This window comes from Hyperolius riggenbachi, chromosome 10 (genome assembly GCF_040937935.1).
Source record: "Hyperolius riggenbachi isolate aHypRig1 chromosome 10, aHypRig1.pri, whole genome shotgun sequence".
Taxonomy (NCBI): domain Eukaryota; kingdom Metazoa; phylum Chordata; class Amphibia; order Anura; family Hyperoliidae; genus Hyperolius; species Hyperolius riggenbachi.
The window spans coordinates 65,085,102-65,101,643 of NC_090655.1; the positions used below are offsets into that span (position 1 = coordinate 65,085,102).

Below are 16,542 nucleotides of genomic sequence, written 5' to 3' on the forward strand. Positions count from 1 at the left end.
TTATCTTTGGGGAATGCTTTCTTTCACTGTTTGACGTTTCCATTCAAGGTATACAGATGAGCATATAGGTGAAATATATGCAAAGCATATGATTGCAGCATGTGGGTATTGTGTGCAAGCAAACATTTCTGCTCTCTGCTTCCCTCCTCCCTTCTCTGCCCGCTCCCTGCCCTCTGTACATCTTCTCCCCTTCTCTGTGTGTCCACCCCCCCCTCTCCTTCTCCTGCCCTGCTAGTCATTTCAACCCCCGAATGCTTCCCTTGTAAAATGATCCGAGATTCGGATCAAAGATCCGGATCTTTTCAATGATCCGATTCGAATCATCCGGATCATTGAAAAGATCCGAACTTCCCATCTCTAATGAGCCAGGGAAAGGGGAGGGGTATGTATGAACCCGCAGAGAAGGCCAGGGGAGGGCAGGGGCTAGGGTACGTCACTACAAGCTTCCTCACTGGGCGGGGACGCAAAAATGAAACTTCGGAAAGTTTGACAAGAAGAGAGGGAAGAGGAAGCTACACGTCCAGCGCAAGGTAAACTACATTAATTTAATCTAGAGGGCTAATAATGATGATATTGCCTGATCATCGCGTGGCTGTAGCCTGGCTCTTCTCCTGTGCTTTGTCTGCTGTGTGTCACTTGTGCAGGCAGCAAATACCCGCCAGAAGCCTCGTCCCCGGCTAGATCTGTCACCAGACATTCTGAGGATTAACCCCTGACTGAGCACAGCTAGTTATGCCATTCAGCATTTAAATCATTCCTTTCAGTTAGCAAGGATTTCTTTTTTCTTTTTAATCATTCAATGTGCCTATTAATGATACAATCTAGATTGTACTAGCTTACCACTTCCACATTTAGAAGGACTAAGGGCTGGTTCAGACGGACGCTTGCGGAGCGTTTACCGCAAGCGTTCGGAACGTCGCGGTAAACACTCCCATTCAAGTGAATGGGAGCGTTTACACTGAGCTTTTGCACGCTTACCCGAACACGGCGTTCGGGTCCCGATTTTCGCGAGCGTTCGGGCTGCCCCTGGAAGCGACATGTTGCTTCCAGGGAGCGGCCAACCGCGACGGCCAATGTTCCCCTAGGGGAAGAAAAAAAAAAAAACACGACCGCATCACGACGCGACCGAAGGCTACTGAAAGCCTGACCGCGCAGCCGCCGCAACGCCCCCAGACGCGACGCCACGCAGACGTCCGTCTGAATCAGCCCTTACCTAAAGGAGTTATCAAAATGTGCTGCCCCATGATATACTTACCTTGGGCTTCCTCCAGCCCCTTGCAACTGACATGTCCCTCCCAGCCGCTAGCCTGTGGTAGCCGACGGTGCAAAGGCCGACCTCGAGATCATCCTTACTGCGCTGCGGTCAATCAAGTCCATGTTGTCCGCAGCGTATTGTGCAAGCGCAGAACAACACTGCGGACAACGTGGACTTGATTGACATCGGCTCAGTAGAGGAGGTCGGCCTCTGCACCGGCAGGGACCCTGGGCCGATGGCTGCGAGTGGGGATGCTGTGAGGGACATGTTGGCTGCAAGGGGCAGGAGGAAGCCTCGGGTAAGTAGAATGATAACTCCTTTAAAGGGTATTTAAAGTAAAACTAATCTGCCCAGTTTAAGTTACCTGGGCTTCTTCCAGCCCCTTGTAGTCGGTCAGATCCTTCACTGTTCCAATGTGATATGTTCTGCACCTGTGCCCCTACGGACGCTGCGGGCTGAGCCAGTCGTGGGCTACTGTGCCTGCATTGCCCTACACATCCTCAATTGCGCACCTCTAGCTGGGAGTGTTTGGCGCATAACCAGTTGCAATTTTTACAAACTGTACAACCACAGAGTGATATCGAGGAGTCGCATGGACCAGGCATCGCATGCAAGGGTACAGCTGCGGAATAGATCACACCAAGGGACCAGAAAGACTGCAGGGAGCTGGAGAAAAACCTCAGGCAAGTTAAACTGGAAACATTAGTTTCACTTTGTTTCCTCTTAAGTTTCCATTCAAAATTGAGTAAGACAGTATAAAAAAAAAAAAAAAAAAAAAAAAAAAAAAAAAAAAAAACTCAGTAGAAAAATAAAATCAGTGTTGCCTGCAGCAAAGCAGAACATCCGTGTCGGGCACAGGCTGTGACAGAGTGTTATAGCAATCCTGAAGTGACTTTAAAAAAAAAAGTTAAGTGACATTTACCTTAGTAGTGGGAAGCCATCCATGGCCACAAGAAACTCGCCCTGCTGAATCAGTGGCATGTAGAAGTGTGAACCAGCCCTAATATCTAAAAGTGGCAGGGGTGTCAAACCCAAATACAAAGAGGGCCATAATTGAACTTTCGGACCAAGTCACGGGCCCACCTCAATGTCTAGTGAGCACCTCCCTCACTGGTAAAGTTCCCGAGTGTCTAGTGCCCCCCCCCCTGCCTCCTCAGTTCCCTGGTGTCTAGTGGCTCCCCTCTTCTCCCATATACAGTTCCCTGGTTTCTATTACTTTCCCCTCCCCCTTAACATATAGCTTCCCTGTTTATCTAAAGGCTAGTACACACTAGCAATTTTGATTGGCCAATTTTACCACCTCCATGTAGTATAAGGGCCAAACAGATTTTCAATTCTATGCAGATTATATAGGTAAATGGTCATACTACACGGAGGTGGTAAAATTGACCAATGATTGGCCTATCAAAATTGCTAGTGTGTACTAGGCTTTAGGCTTCACCTCCAATATAGCTTACCTTATGGTGTAGAGTGGGCCAAACATAATGCAAAGTGAGAAATCCACTTGGAGGCAAATTAATGGCTCTGCGGGCCAGATTTGGCCCGTGGGCCGGAGTTTGAGTACAGAGAAAAGATCTGAAGGGAGGAGTCTTACTTTATTCCTGTACTTGGATGCTTACACCCACTATTCAAAATGAGCTCTTCCTTGCTGCAATCTCTGTTTACTTCAGAACTGTGTAAAGCAGAGAGAGCCACAAGAACAACTGATGAGACACACACACACACTATAGCTCGGCTTTCTGTGGTTCTGCCCACAGTGAAAACGGTTCTCTGTAATTATCAGGTTTTATGTGAAGAAACTATGACAAGATGAAAAACAAGCCTTTGTATTGCAATTTGCTAGTAATTACTGGAAATATGTGGCATTTAGTATTTTAGTTAAATTTCATAGTTGTCCTTTAAGGTCTATACCCACGGGCAGATTTCATCTTTCAAAAAGGACAGATGAACAATCTTTCCAACTGACGTTGTGTAAAAAAGGTACCAATACACTATGTTGATTTCCTGCCGATATACAACAGATTTGATCACCGTGATCGAATCTGCTGTGAAATAGTTAATGCAAATGTTGACCAATCGACCGATTTCCACCTGAAAATTGACTCAGTTGATCTGTCCAGTCATAAAATTTTGCACGATCGCCAGCGGGTTGGGAGCGCGGTGTTCGATTCGGCGTTGACGACGCAGAAATACTATCACCAGTCCCCAGGTCCGTGCTGTCCCTTTCTCCAGCTGGCCTTCTTCTCCATCTCCTCTTCACTTCATGTCCCGTCCTGTGAGAAGGGGGAAGTTCAAACAGAGCGCCCTCTACTGTTTGAGCTTCCGCGCGGTACAGGAAGTGAAGAGACTACGGAGAAGGCCAGCTGGAGAAAGGGACAGCACAGCCCCGAGGACTCGTGCCGGCGGACAGGTGATGTATTGCGGCTGGCCGGGGGAGGAGAGGCAGCTCCACAGGTTGTGCATCGATTTCATGCTGAAATAGATTCAAAATCTGTGTGCAGAGTATGGGCAGCCATAGATCCCTCTCTGATCAGATTCTATCAGAGAGGGATCTATCTGCTGGTCGGTCATCTTTTAAAGAAAAGAGGTGAACGCCAGTTAGAGACTGCTGATGATGCTCATGCATTTTGAAAGACAGTCATGACACATCAGATCATTTCAACATCCCCTGTGTGTGTACAGATCTCGAAGGCCGGTTTTACATCCATTTTTTGCATTGTGGTGGGGATGCGATGCTCATGCCTCATCCCATTGCAATCATATGACCCTGAAGCAGAGTGCACCGACAGAGTAATATGCATAGCGTTGCCCCCTGCTGGGCAGGAAGTGAGTCACTGGGATTCCCATTGCTCAACGCAGTTCCGAATGCTTCAGCACAGAACCAGAACCTAAAGATCAAAAATGAGCTATATTGATAGATAGTGTTCTCCCCAGGCTCTTTTAGCCGGGTGCTCCACCCGGCTAGATTTGGTGACCACCCGGCTGTCATCAGCTCACCTCCTCACATGCTGTAAGCAGAGTTGCCCTGCATTTTTATCTCAACCCACCCGGCTACTATTTCATGCCACCCGGCTGGAAAAAAATGTCTGGGGAGAACACTGATAGATAGAGATATAGATATAACAAATTGCCACAATTAGGCTGTGATGCACAGTACAATAAAACTATAAATATGATTGCTGCAATTCCACTCTACAGGCTCAGTTACTCCCCATACAGGGCCAGCACTTCCATTAAGGCAAAGGGTGCATTGCCCCGGGCCTCCAAGTCTATAGGGGTCCCCCAAGAAACTGTCCCCAAGTTAAAAATTTATTTTGTGGTGCCACAGGCTGCTGGGTAATGTGGATTGTGGCAGGGAGGTATATACTTACCCGATTCCACGCCCGGCCAGTTGCCATGGTTTCCTCCGCTTCACTTTCTTCCTGGTGGAGAAAAACTCTCTGCTGTAGCGGCTCGCTCCCCATCGTATCAGGCATGTGATGTCAGATCATTACATCCATGCCTGCAAGGAGGGAAGAGGCGCTCTGCTGTTGCCACCACCAGGAAGAAAGGAGGAAAGCAGAGGAAACCATGGCAACTGGGCCATCATTGAATCAGGTAACGTATATGCCTCCACCCTGTCTGCCACTCGCCTCTGGGAGCAGTCCAGCTTAAAGTGAAACCGAGAAACTGTTACTCATTGAATAATTGTGCCCCTTACATTTAGTTTATAGAGCATTGTTCAAGCCAAATACTTTTAATACCCTAATTCCCTATAACCTAAACAAGCCTCGCCCACAGCTCCACCAGTGCCTAGGCATTCTTAGTCCCATGTAGCTAGTGCTTATGGGAGCTCAGTCTGGGGAGGAGGCGGTGGCATTAACAGGCAGATTTCAGAGGCAAGGGGGAGGAGAGTAGTGGAGTTTTACAGGCTGAGGGGTGGAGATGCAGAGCAGCTTGCCTGTGTAATGAGGACAATCAGAATATGGCTGCTCTCATTGTATCACAGGAAGAAATAATCATATACCGTTGAAGCTAGATTTGTTGTGTAAACTATCTAAACTTTAGATAAGATATATAGACAAGTTACTTGTTATAGTTATTTTTTCATCTCGGATACAGTTTAAGTTTACCCTGGGGCCCTTTGAACCGACCGTCCCCATACACATGTTGATTTCCTGTTTCCCTATGGGTCAATGCTTCAACTATGATGGGGTGGACCCAGGCCTCAGTTTCTGGGATGAATGTGTCCAAATGTTTCAATATCGTCTGGTCATGACGAACATAGCTGTCGCTACGAAAACACATAAATGTTGCTGAGTAACACGTGCTGACATCAGCGGGAGAGGGTGTGATCCTCACACAGCTGGTGTGCTACTGAGCCAGGCGCTCATATTTATAGTTGTGTATTGTTTTATTGTACTGTGCATCAGCATAATTGTGGCATTTTTAACAGTATCTTGTAATATTAAAAGATTTTTTTTTTAGTGTTATGTTGGTGCTTTTACAGAGCATTTGTCTGGTCTAGCTAGTTAAGGGGACATTGAGACACTTTGAAGTGCCCTTTTATAAAAGTATCATTCAGAACAGTTAGACAAATAACATTTATACTGCACTTTCCTAATGGGGGATTCAAATCGCCAGAACTGCAGCCACTAGGATGTGCTCTATAGGCAGTAGCAGTTTTAGGTCGTCTTGCCCAAGGTCTCCACACTGACTAGGAAAAGGAAGAGCCGTGATTCAAACCCTTCGCTCCTGTGTCAGAGCCCTTAGGCCTCCTTTCCACGAACTGTTGATAGGCAGTGAAATGCCTCTCAAACTCTCATAACTGCTCACTGCTGCCTGAAAACTGCTTGTTGCTGCCTGGCAACTGCTTGCTGAGCACACAGCTCAACAGTCCGTGGAAAGGAGGCCTTGACCATACACTATCCAGCTACTATAAATTTATTCTGGGGTTTTATTTATTTTTACATTTAAACCACAATCGCGGCAAAAATCACTGCATGCACCGCATTTCCGATTTCTTCAAATTGCTGATTATCACTGCAGGGAGATCACTGCCATATACTATACAAATTATACTAGCACTTTTCAAAGTGCTAGCGATCGCCAGCGGTTCGGAAATCACTCGGACAGCTCCCCATTGTGAAAAGCCCCTTAGGGCGTTTTCACACCAAGTAAGTTGCATTGTGAGCAAATCTCAACACAGCCAAAAAGTAATCGAATTGTCTGCGCTGCTCTCCGCCCACTGCATGATGTCATGCACGTGCCACTTCATCGTCCCTCCGCCTCCCCGCATAGCAACAGAACATGTCAGCTGCAGAGCTACAGGCCAGCCACCGATGTCGCTCTTGATGATTGGGACAGGCGACAAAGTCAAGAGTTGTGTACGCACCTCAATAGGTGTGAGCCGTAGCTATCAGCATTTGTTCTGGAGGTGGACACCTTTATAGGTCTTTCAAGTGTGCAGTGTGTGTTCACTGCTGGCTTATTCCCAGTAGGTGATTCACACTAGAGGAGTTATTGTGAGGGCTCAAACCCACTAGCAGACTTTTCTAAGCGCTAGTGATTTGAAAAAGCTCTTGCTAATGCAATGCTATGAGGGATTTTTATAAAATCTCATCGCTCAAGTGGGATCACACCCATAGCATTACATTAGTGAGAGCTTTTCAAATTGCAAAGTGCTCATGCCTGGAACCCACTAGGAGCTCTTTTCTAAGGCCACATACACACATCAGACCATAGTCTTTTGAAAATGAAAGATCACAGACCAATTTTACCCTCTTCCATGTAGTATGAGAGCCATACCTACAGTCTATTCTATGGAGCTGAACTCCCCATCAGACAGAAATCTTTGCAAGATGCTGCACACACAGATGCTATACAGACACAAAAGATCAGTATCTGCAAAAGATCTGTTCCTGCCAAAGATCCGTTCTTGCAAATTGCATTCATAGTCTGAGATCTGCACATCATCATACACACCTTGTTTAACTGACATTCATCTGCAGATCAGACAATCATCTGCAGATCTGAAAAGCCATCCTGGTGGATCTGATCTGCAGATGAATGTCTGTTAAACAAGGTGTGTATGATGATCTGCAGATCTCATAGACTATGAATGCATTTTGCAGGAACGGATCTTTGGCAGGAATGGATCTTTTGCAGATACTGATCTTTTGTGTCTGTATAGCATCTGTGTGTGCAGCATCTTGCAAAGATTTCTGTCTGATGGGGAGTTCAGCTCCATAGAATAGACTGTGTAGGTATGGCTCTCATGCTACATGGAAGGGGGTAAAATTGGTCTGTGATCTTTCATTTTCCAAAGACTATGGTCTGATGTGTGTATGAGCCTTAAGGGCCCCTTCACACTACAAGAGCATTTTAAATGCTAGAGACTAAAAGCTCTTGCAATACTACGGGGGATTTTTACAAAATCACATCGCTCTACTGTGAACACTCTCATAGGATAACATTAGCAAGAGTTTTTAAAATCACAAACGCTCAGAAAAGCTCTCCTAGGCCTGGTGCACACCAGAAGAATTTTTCTGAGCGTTTTGAGTTTTTAAATCTGCTGCTAATGTTATCCTATGTGTCTGTGCACACTGGAGCAATAAGTTTTGGAAAAAAAAAACCCATAACATTACATTGGGAAGTGCTTTTGAAACCTTTCAAAAGCTCTTCCCAATGTAATGCTATGGTTTTTTTTACAAAACCTCATTGCTCCAGTGTGCACAGACACATAGGATAACATTAGCAGCAGATTTAAAAACTCAAAACGCTCAGAAAAACTCCTCTGGTGTGCACCAGGCCATAGTGTGAACAAGCCCAAGCCCAGTGCACACCAAAAACCTCTAGCACAGGGGTGTCAAATGCAAATACAAAGTGGGCCGAAACTGAACACTGGGACCTAGTCACTGCCAACCTCAATGTCTACTGGCCACCTTCCTTCTTTATAAAGTTCCCTTGTGTCTAATGGTTCCCCTCCAACCCGTATACAGTTCCCAGTTGTCTAGTGGTCCTCCTCCCTCCCCTGTACAGGTCCCTGGTGTCTAGTGACCCCCACCTTCCCCAATATAGTTCCCTAGTGTTTAGAGCTTTCCCCCTCCCTCCCCCATATGGCTTCCCTGGTGCTCTAGGGCTCTACCTCCAATATAGCTTCCCTGGTGGTCTAGAGTGGGCCAAACATAATGCAAAGTGGGGAAACCACTTGGGGGCCAAATTTAATGGCTTTGAGGGCCAGATTTGGCCCACGGGCCGGAGTTTGACATGAATGCTCTAGCAGATCTGCAAAACGCTAGAGGTTTTTAGAGCAGATTTCAGAGCGATTCTAGACATGTTTAGAGAGATTTTCTTAACATGCCTAGCGGTGTTTGGATGGTTTTTGTGTAGCAGATTTCATATATTGTTACAGTAAAGCTGTTACTGAACAGCTTCTGTAATAAAAACGCCTAGAAAACCGATCTGATCTAGAGTTTTTCAGAGCGTTTTCCACTCTCCTATACTTAACATTGAGGCAAAAACGCCTCAGAAGTCTAAAAAAAATGCTGCGGCCCCCGAGTTTACATTTGTGGAAAAAACGAACCGCTCTGGTGTGCACCAGCCCATTGAAATACATTACCCAAGCAGTTTTTAAACCGCTAGCGCTTTTAAAAACGTTCATTGTGTGCATCAGTCCTTAGGACTCTTTTCCACGAACTGTTGAATTGTGTGCTCAGCAAGCCGTTGCCAGGCAGCAGTGAGCAGTTACCAGGCAGTGGCAAGCAGTTACCAGGCAGCAGTGAGCAGTTGTGAGAGTTTGAGAGGCATTTCACTGCCTAGAAACAGTTCGTGGAAAAGAGCCCTTACAGGCATCTCTGTTCCTGTGCAGTGAGCAAGAGCTCTCCTGGGCTGAACAGGAACATTGGATTGAAACGAATCAGGATAGGCTAATGATTGAGAGCTTGATTAGTCACGTGACAAGTAATTAAAGGGAAGGTTCAGGGAGGGTGGGTAAAAAATAAAAATCAATTTCCACTTACCTGGGGCTTCCTCCAGCCCGTGGCAGGCAGGAGGTGCCCTCGCTGCCGCTCCGCAGGCTCCCGGTGGCCGACCTGGCCAGACCGGCTGCCAGGTCGGGCTCTTCTGCGCTCCAAGGCCCGGAACTTCTGCGTCCCACACCGGCGCGCTGACGTCATCGGAGTAGAGCCCGGAGGACGTCTGATGACGTCAGCGCGCCGAGGGCACCTCCTGCCTGCCACGGGCTGGAGGAAGCCCCAGGTAAGTGGAAATTGATTTTTATTTTTTACCCACCCTCCCTGAACCTTCCCTTTAAGGGCGACTGGGCAGCGGTAAACAACGGCTGCAGTGCTTGCCGTTTAAGCGCTGCCTATTCAAATAGGCCCTTGGTTCTGTCGCTTATTATCGTTTGTGCAACCCAGGGCTGTGGAGTCAAAACAAAAATCATCTGGCTCCTCAGGTTATGAAACCATCGACTGCAGGTGCCCAAAATGGCTTAGACTCCCCATCCCTGGCGCAAATGCTGCGTTTCGATCCCAGCAGCATCCAGGATCAAAAGCACAGCATACAGAGCGAACAGCGTGAAGCAGCGCTACAGTTGGCTGAATGCTTTTGTACATGCTTGCAGAAAAATCATGTGAACCAGACGCCGGACTGCTGCAGGTTAAGATGCCCAGCTGCAATGCTTCTCAAATCTGATTTGAGACTGTTAACACACAACACATTCACTGTAAAAAAGTCCTGAGCATGTGGACTTTAGAAGAAAACCTGTAACAAATAAAAAAAAAACTAAAAAAAAAACAACCTCTGGGGTATACTTACCTCGGGGGGTAAGCCTCAGAGTCCCAATGAGGCTTCCCCATCCTCTGAAGCTTGGGGGAATCCTGCACTGGCTCCCCAAAACTCCATTGACAAGGGTGCGTGGGCAATATTAACCTATCGCGATCCAGCGCAGGCGCACTAGCATTCGTTCGGGCTACGGCGGTGATATCAGAGCCCGATCGTAACCTCTCTACTGCGCAGGCCCTTTGCAGTAGAGCAGACCGTGCGTTTTAATACGTTGGCATATATAAATCTCATATGCGGTTTACATGCTTTTTTAATGCATGTTTTATGCAAATTGCTAGGTCAACAGGAAGCAGAAATACAAACTTTTTTTTTTGTTTAAACGCATACAAAACACATGGGGTGCAATACCTCTGTGTTATCATTGATTTTCATTATGTGCGTTTTGGAAAACTATGCAACAAAACATGCATTTGAAAACGCTCATTGCAGAACGCAAGCAGAGGCGTTTTTTTGGTACTTATCCGTTAGCCGGGCGCATCCGGCAGGTGGCGCTGTTGATGTTAATTCCAATCATAATTACTTCACGTCAACCTGTGAATGTAAACCGCCGGATGCGCCCGGCTTAAACAGATCAAGCCGCCGGCTTGCTTCGTGAGTGTCTCGCACTCCTCCCCCTCTTGCCCTCTCTCGTATGAGCCTTGGGGAGGGGACATGCGTGTCCCCCCCAGTGTCGTTCGTCGCGGCATTCCGACGAACGACTCTGGGGGGACACGCATGTCCCCTCCCCAGTGTTCTATAGGAGAGAGGGCAAGAGGTGGAGAAGAGCGAGACACGAAGCAAGCCGGCGGCTTGATCTGTTTAAGCCGGGCGCATCCGGCGGTTTACATTCACAGGTTGTATGTGTGACCGCAATAAGCTGCCCCCTCCTCCCCACTGTGTCTTCCGCCACCCCAACTCACAGGCTTCCTCAGATTAGCTCGACCAAAGACACAGACAGCGGCTCACAGTGACCGCGGGTGCTCTTTAAATGGCAGGAAGTGACTACTGACGTCACATCCTGCATTTGAAGCGCACCCGCGGTCACAGTGAGCCACTGCTCTTCGGTCACGCTGATTTGAGGAGGCCAGGCTGTCAGTGATTTGGGGTGGTGGAAGATGCAGCGGGGGTGGGGGGGTATTTAAAGCGACACATGCACAGGACAGAAGGAAACGATATCGAAATGCTTTCTGGATTTATTTAGAGAGAGTTTAGCCTGTCTAATGCCTCCTCATCTGTAGTAAGTGGTAATTTGATATCTCCCTGTGTCAGCTGACTGCCACCGCAGGTAAGGTCATTTGAAAGCACAGGAGATTAACAATAGGTTGCTTCCATGAATCAGTAAGGAGAAACAGTGCAGATTTATATCAGCTGTAACAAAGAAATGTTTTTCTTTAAAGGTGATTATGCTGATGAGTATCTTCTATAGCAGAGAGTAATGGTGTGTACACACTTGAAAGATCTTAGACCAATTTTACCCCCTTCCATGTAGTATGAGAACCACACCTACACAGTCTATTCTATGGAGCTGAACTCCCCATCAGATCATAAAACTCTTTGCAAGATGCTGCCCACACAGATGCTGTACACATTCAAAAGATCAGTATCTGTAAAAGATCTGTTCCTGCAAAATGCATTCAGGCCTGGTGCACACCAAAACCCGCTAGCAGATCCGCAAAATGCTAGCAGATTTTGAAACGCTTTTTCTTATTTTTCTGTAGCGTTTCAGCTAGCGTTTTGCGGTTTTGTGTAGCGGTTTTGGTGTAGTAGATTTCATATATTGTTACAGTAAAGCTGTTACTGAACAGATACTGTAACAAAAAACGCCTGGCAAACCGCTCTGAAGTGCCGTTTTTCAGAGCGGTTTGCGTTTTTCCTATACTTAACATTGAGGCAGAAACGCATCCGCAATCCAAAATCTGCAGCAGCCCGGGAGTATGCGTTTCTGCAAAACGCCTCCCGCTCTGGTGTGCACCAGCCCATTGAAATACATTACCCTAGCAGATCCGCACCCGCAAGCGGATCGCAAACCGCAGCAGAACCGCTCTGGTGTGCACTAGGCCTCATAGTCTATATCTGCAGATCCTCATACACACCTCATACACAGATGACTGCTGCTTTACCACACAGTGAATTCCCACTGATGCCACACTTCCTCTTTTGTATAATAGTAAATGTGAAAATAATGCAATACAAACAGTTTTGTTTACAACACAAATATGCAACACTCACCAAATGCCCAGGAGCAGCTTTCCTTCCTGTCTCCCATCTCTGCCTCTATCATACATCAGTACAGATCAGCTGTGATAAGGGACCAGCTACAGGTGCTGCCAATCGCCAGCTGCCATGTGCTGGAGAGGGAAGCCAGTGCTACAATGTTACAGCTTTATTTGTTACATTAAAGTGACAATTAGTATTGATAACTAGTTTGCAGAATCAACACAAATCAATAGATATAACTCATAGCAGTGCATATGGCCAAAGACCAGCCAGAGGGATAAAGTATAATATTTTATGCATACAGTATGAGGGGTGGGTGCCTGGTGCCTACTGTTTATTTCACCAAAGGCTGATCATTCCCAGGTCACTTTAATACTACATTGGGTTCCATTCACAATGCATTACTGCATTCAATAATGCAGAAAACAAAAAAAAGTTTTATACATACCTGGGGCTTCCTGCGCGTACATTTGAATACGGCGCTGGTAGACTTGGGCGCAGGATCCAGCTGTTAAATGGCTGGTCCTGCTTCTGCACAAGTCCGGGGCGTTTTAATTACTATTCCCCCTCCAGGCCGACATGGATGGTGGGGGAATGAAATAATTCGGCTTCCAGCTATTGCTGGAGGCCGAATTATTGTGTTTTTTAAACAACTTCGGCTCCGTCTTCTGACGGAGCCGACCTTCCTCATTGAGCGCCGCTATAGACTGATTCCCATTACAGTCTATGGCGGCGCTGGCTGCGCCCAAAGCTAGCAGCGCTGAAAAGCACTGCTCCGCTTCCTGCAGCCCCCTTTCAGGCTGATCGCTCCCTCAACGTCTTCCCACGCTGCCTGGATCTTCTGTTAGGCGGCCTGGTAATTTCACAAGTCGGTGCAGATGCAGTCCGGCTGCGCCCCATTCCCTGCACCGACTTGCAAAATGATCAGGCCGCCATCGGAGGATCCAGGCAGCGTGGGAAGATGGCAAGGGAGCAATCAGCCTGAAAGGGGCTGCAGGAAGCCCCAGATATGTATCAAATGTTTTCTCGCCTCAAGTTTACTTTAAGGATTGCCACTTGCATGCCTATTGCAATGCCAGTGCTCTATGACTGCATGGAAAAAGTAAATTACTGACTAGTGTGCCAAATTACCGATTTGTGCAGTAAATACCTTAATTATTGTCCATTCAGGGTAGGAACACACTAGGCAGAAACTAGTTGCGTAAAACGCTAGTGTTAACACGTATGTTGTTCAATGGGCTGCATGCAAAAACGCATGTGTTTGTGTTCTGCAATACGCTTTTTTTTAAACGCTGCATATTTTCCCAAAATGCATCTAAAACACACATAATGAAAGTCAATTGTGACGCAGAGTTATTGCGTTTTTAGTGCTTATTGTATGCTTTTAAAAAAAAAAAAAGTTTGATGTACTTATGCTTCCTGTTGACTTCCTAGTGATTTCATTAACAACATGCATACAAAACGCATATATGATTTATATACGTTAACTGAAAAAGCTTTAAAACGCACCCAAAATGCAGGAAAACCGCATGTGCTGGAAAAAACACAGAACGCAAATGCACAAACTCGTATGCAGCAAAACGCTACCTTTCTCACACTGCCTAGTGTGTTCCTACCCTCACAAAGTTTACCGCATTTGCAAAAAAAAAAAACAGGCCATTTTTTCACAAATCAGTGCTGTGCAGCTTTGACAGCTTGCTGCACAACCATACAACTAAGCTCACAAATGAGTCTTTCCTCCTTTTCTTGTCCTTAACAGGACATGCTTTTGGAGGTATCTGATCGTTGCTTCGATCGCTTGTTTTTTTTTGTTTTTTTTTTTTTATAAAAAAAATATAACGCGTTTTACCTCCCTCCCCCCTTTTTCGTCCTAAATTGACATAGGACAGCAATCCTTCCTCTTCCCCGCCTCTTAGGCCTCCTTTCCACGAACTGTTGATAGGCTTCTGCCTGGTAACTGCTTGTTGCTGCATGATAACTGCTTACTGCTCGCTGAGAACACAGCTCAACAGTTCGTGGAAAGGAGGCCTTATAGGCATCAGCCTATGAGAGGGCTTTTACTCCAAGCCGCTCTGAGGGACAGCCGAGTGTCCCCGTAGATCACAGCGATGTACAAATGTAAACAAAGGTTCCCCCCCCCCCCTTTCTTTTACTAACAGCCTGCGATCGCGGCTAGCAGGTTGATCACGGAGCTCTGCCCTGTGACTCGGCAGGGAACGATCGCTTAACTGTGGTTGTGGTGGTTAAGGGCCCTTTCACATGGGCAGTTGGGCTATGTGCTCAGCAAGCAGTTACCAACAGCAGCAAGCAGTTGTGAGAGGTCAACAGGCTTTTCACTGCCTATAAACTGCTCGTGTGGAAGGGCCCTAAGGCCTCCTTTCCACGAACTTTTGAGCTGTGTGCTCAGTAAGCAGTTATCATGCAGCAACAAGCAGTTACTAGGCAGCAGTGAGCAGTTGAGAGAGTTTGAGAGGCATTTCACTGCCTATCAGAAGTCCGAGGAAAGGAGGCCTAACACCAGCCAGCAGCGATTGGTAACTGGCTAACAGGTAACGATGTTCAATGATATGCAAATGTCTGCAAATTTGTTTGCAAATATATGCGGTTTGAAAATGATCCAATCAGTTTAAACCCGGGTTTAAAGGGAACCTTAACTGAACGGGGGGGTAAAGAGTTTTACTTACCTGGGGCTATTACCAGCCCCCTGCAGCAGTCCTGTGCCCTCGGCGCCGCTCTGGAATCCTCTGGTCCCCCGCTGTCACTAAGTTTCGTTTTTGACGACTCACCAGTCGCCTGCCGCCATGCGTATTATTGGACGCATTCACCAATGCAATTAGCGCTATTGCGGACCGCAACACGTACAAAAATGTGCATTGCCGCATATCTACGCATGCGAAATGCGGCAACGCGTATTTTTGTATGCGTTGCGGTCCGCAATAGCGCTAATTGAATTGGTGAATGCGTCCAATAATACGCATGACGGCCGGGGACTGGAGAGTCGTCAAAAACGAAACTAAGTGACAGCGGGGGACCAGAGGATTCCAGAGCGGCGCCGAGGGCACAGGACTGCTGCAGCGGGCTGGTAATAGCCCCAGGTAAGTGAAACTCTTTACCCCCGTTCAGTTAAGGTTCCCTTTAAATTGATTGGTACATTTTCAAACTGCATATATTTGCATTACAAAATTGCATTACCTCAGAAGTATTTGCATCCCTTTGATCATCCCTAACAGGCATGCAATAACATTGACAAAGTAGACAGCCGTTCGGAAGAGTCACCTAGACTGTCCTACTCTTTACTCTATTGGAGCTATCCCCAGGCAGGAGTTTGCTTATCTCTCACCCATCCCTGGCTCCTCACTGTTTCTTTTTCTCTCTCTCTCTCTCTGGCTAGGGTCACACTTGGAAAAAAATCACAGATGTTTAACGTGAACCCGAGGTTAGGATTATATGGAGGCTACCATATTTACCGTATTTTCTGTTGAGCAATACCAGCTGCCTGGCTGTTGTGTTGACCCACAGTCTCACTTTTAGCTATAGAGCCTGAACAAGCATGCAGCAGATCAGGGGTTTCTGATATTATTGTCACACTACTGCCATATGGATTTCCTTTTAAGAAATACGAATTACCTGGCTGTCCTGCTGATCCGCTGACTCTTTTAGCCATAGACCCTGAACAAGCATGCTGCAGATCAGGGGTTTCTGACATTGGGCTCTATTCTCAATGATTTTCCGCATGCGGAAATGCACTTGCGGTAAATTCCCGACTGAAAAAAAACATCTTGACATTCACAAATGTTTACGCATGAAATTTACCGCATGCGTGAAATTTTATGCATTAATTACCTGCATGCGTAAAAAATGCGGTAAAAGTCCGCAAAAGTCGGTAGTTTCCGCAAAAAAATCCAAATTCACAAAAAAAAGAGGCACCTTTTTTCTAACTTAACTACCGAATTTTTATCACCTACTAGTACTTGGTGATATATTTCGCTTCCCATTGACTTAAATGGAGTCTGGAGCCTTTAATGCTGTGTTTGGTGGACTTTCTTTTTTGGACAAGTTTTTTAATGCAACTTTTTTCCCGCATGGTTTCCGCATGTTTCCCAAAAATTTTTACGCATTGTTCCCGCATGCGGGAAACATGCAGAACATTTTTAGTGACTGTGGAAATTTTTCGGTGTTTTCCGCAGGCGGTAAGTTTACGACCAAAAAAACATTACCGCACATGGTTTTGTGAATAGAGCCCATTGTCAGATTAGCTGCATGCT

At 46.5% G+C, this 16,542-nt stretch overlaps 1 protein-coding gene across 1 annotated transcript in view; it reads left to right on the forward strand.

The window, feature by feature from the left end:
• Nucleotides 1–438: 438 nt before the first annotated feature.
• Nucleotides 439–16,542, forward strand: part of CASP7 (caspase 7) — a 97,372-nt gene continuing 81,268 nt past the window's right edge. Inside the window, exon 1 of the mRNA XM_068258211.1 lies at nt 439–530. The gene's annotated coding sequence lies outside the window, so the exon portion shown is untranslated. The remainder of the gene's footprint in view (nt 531–16,542) is intronic.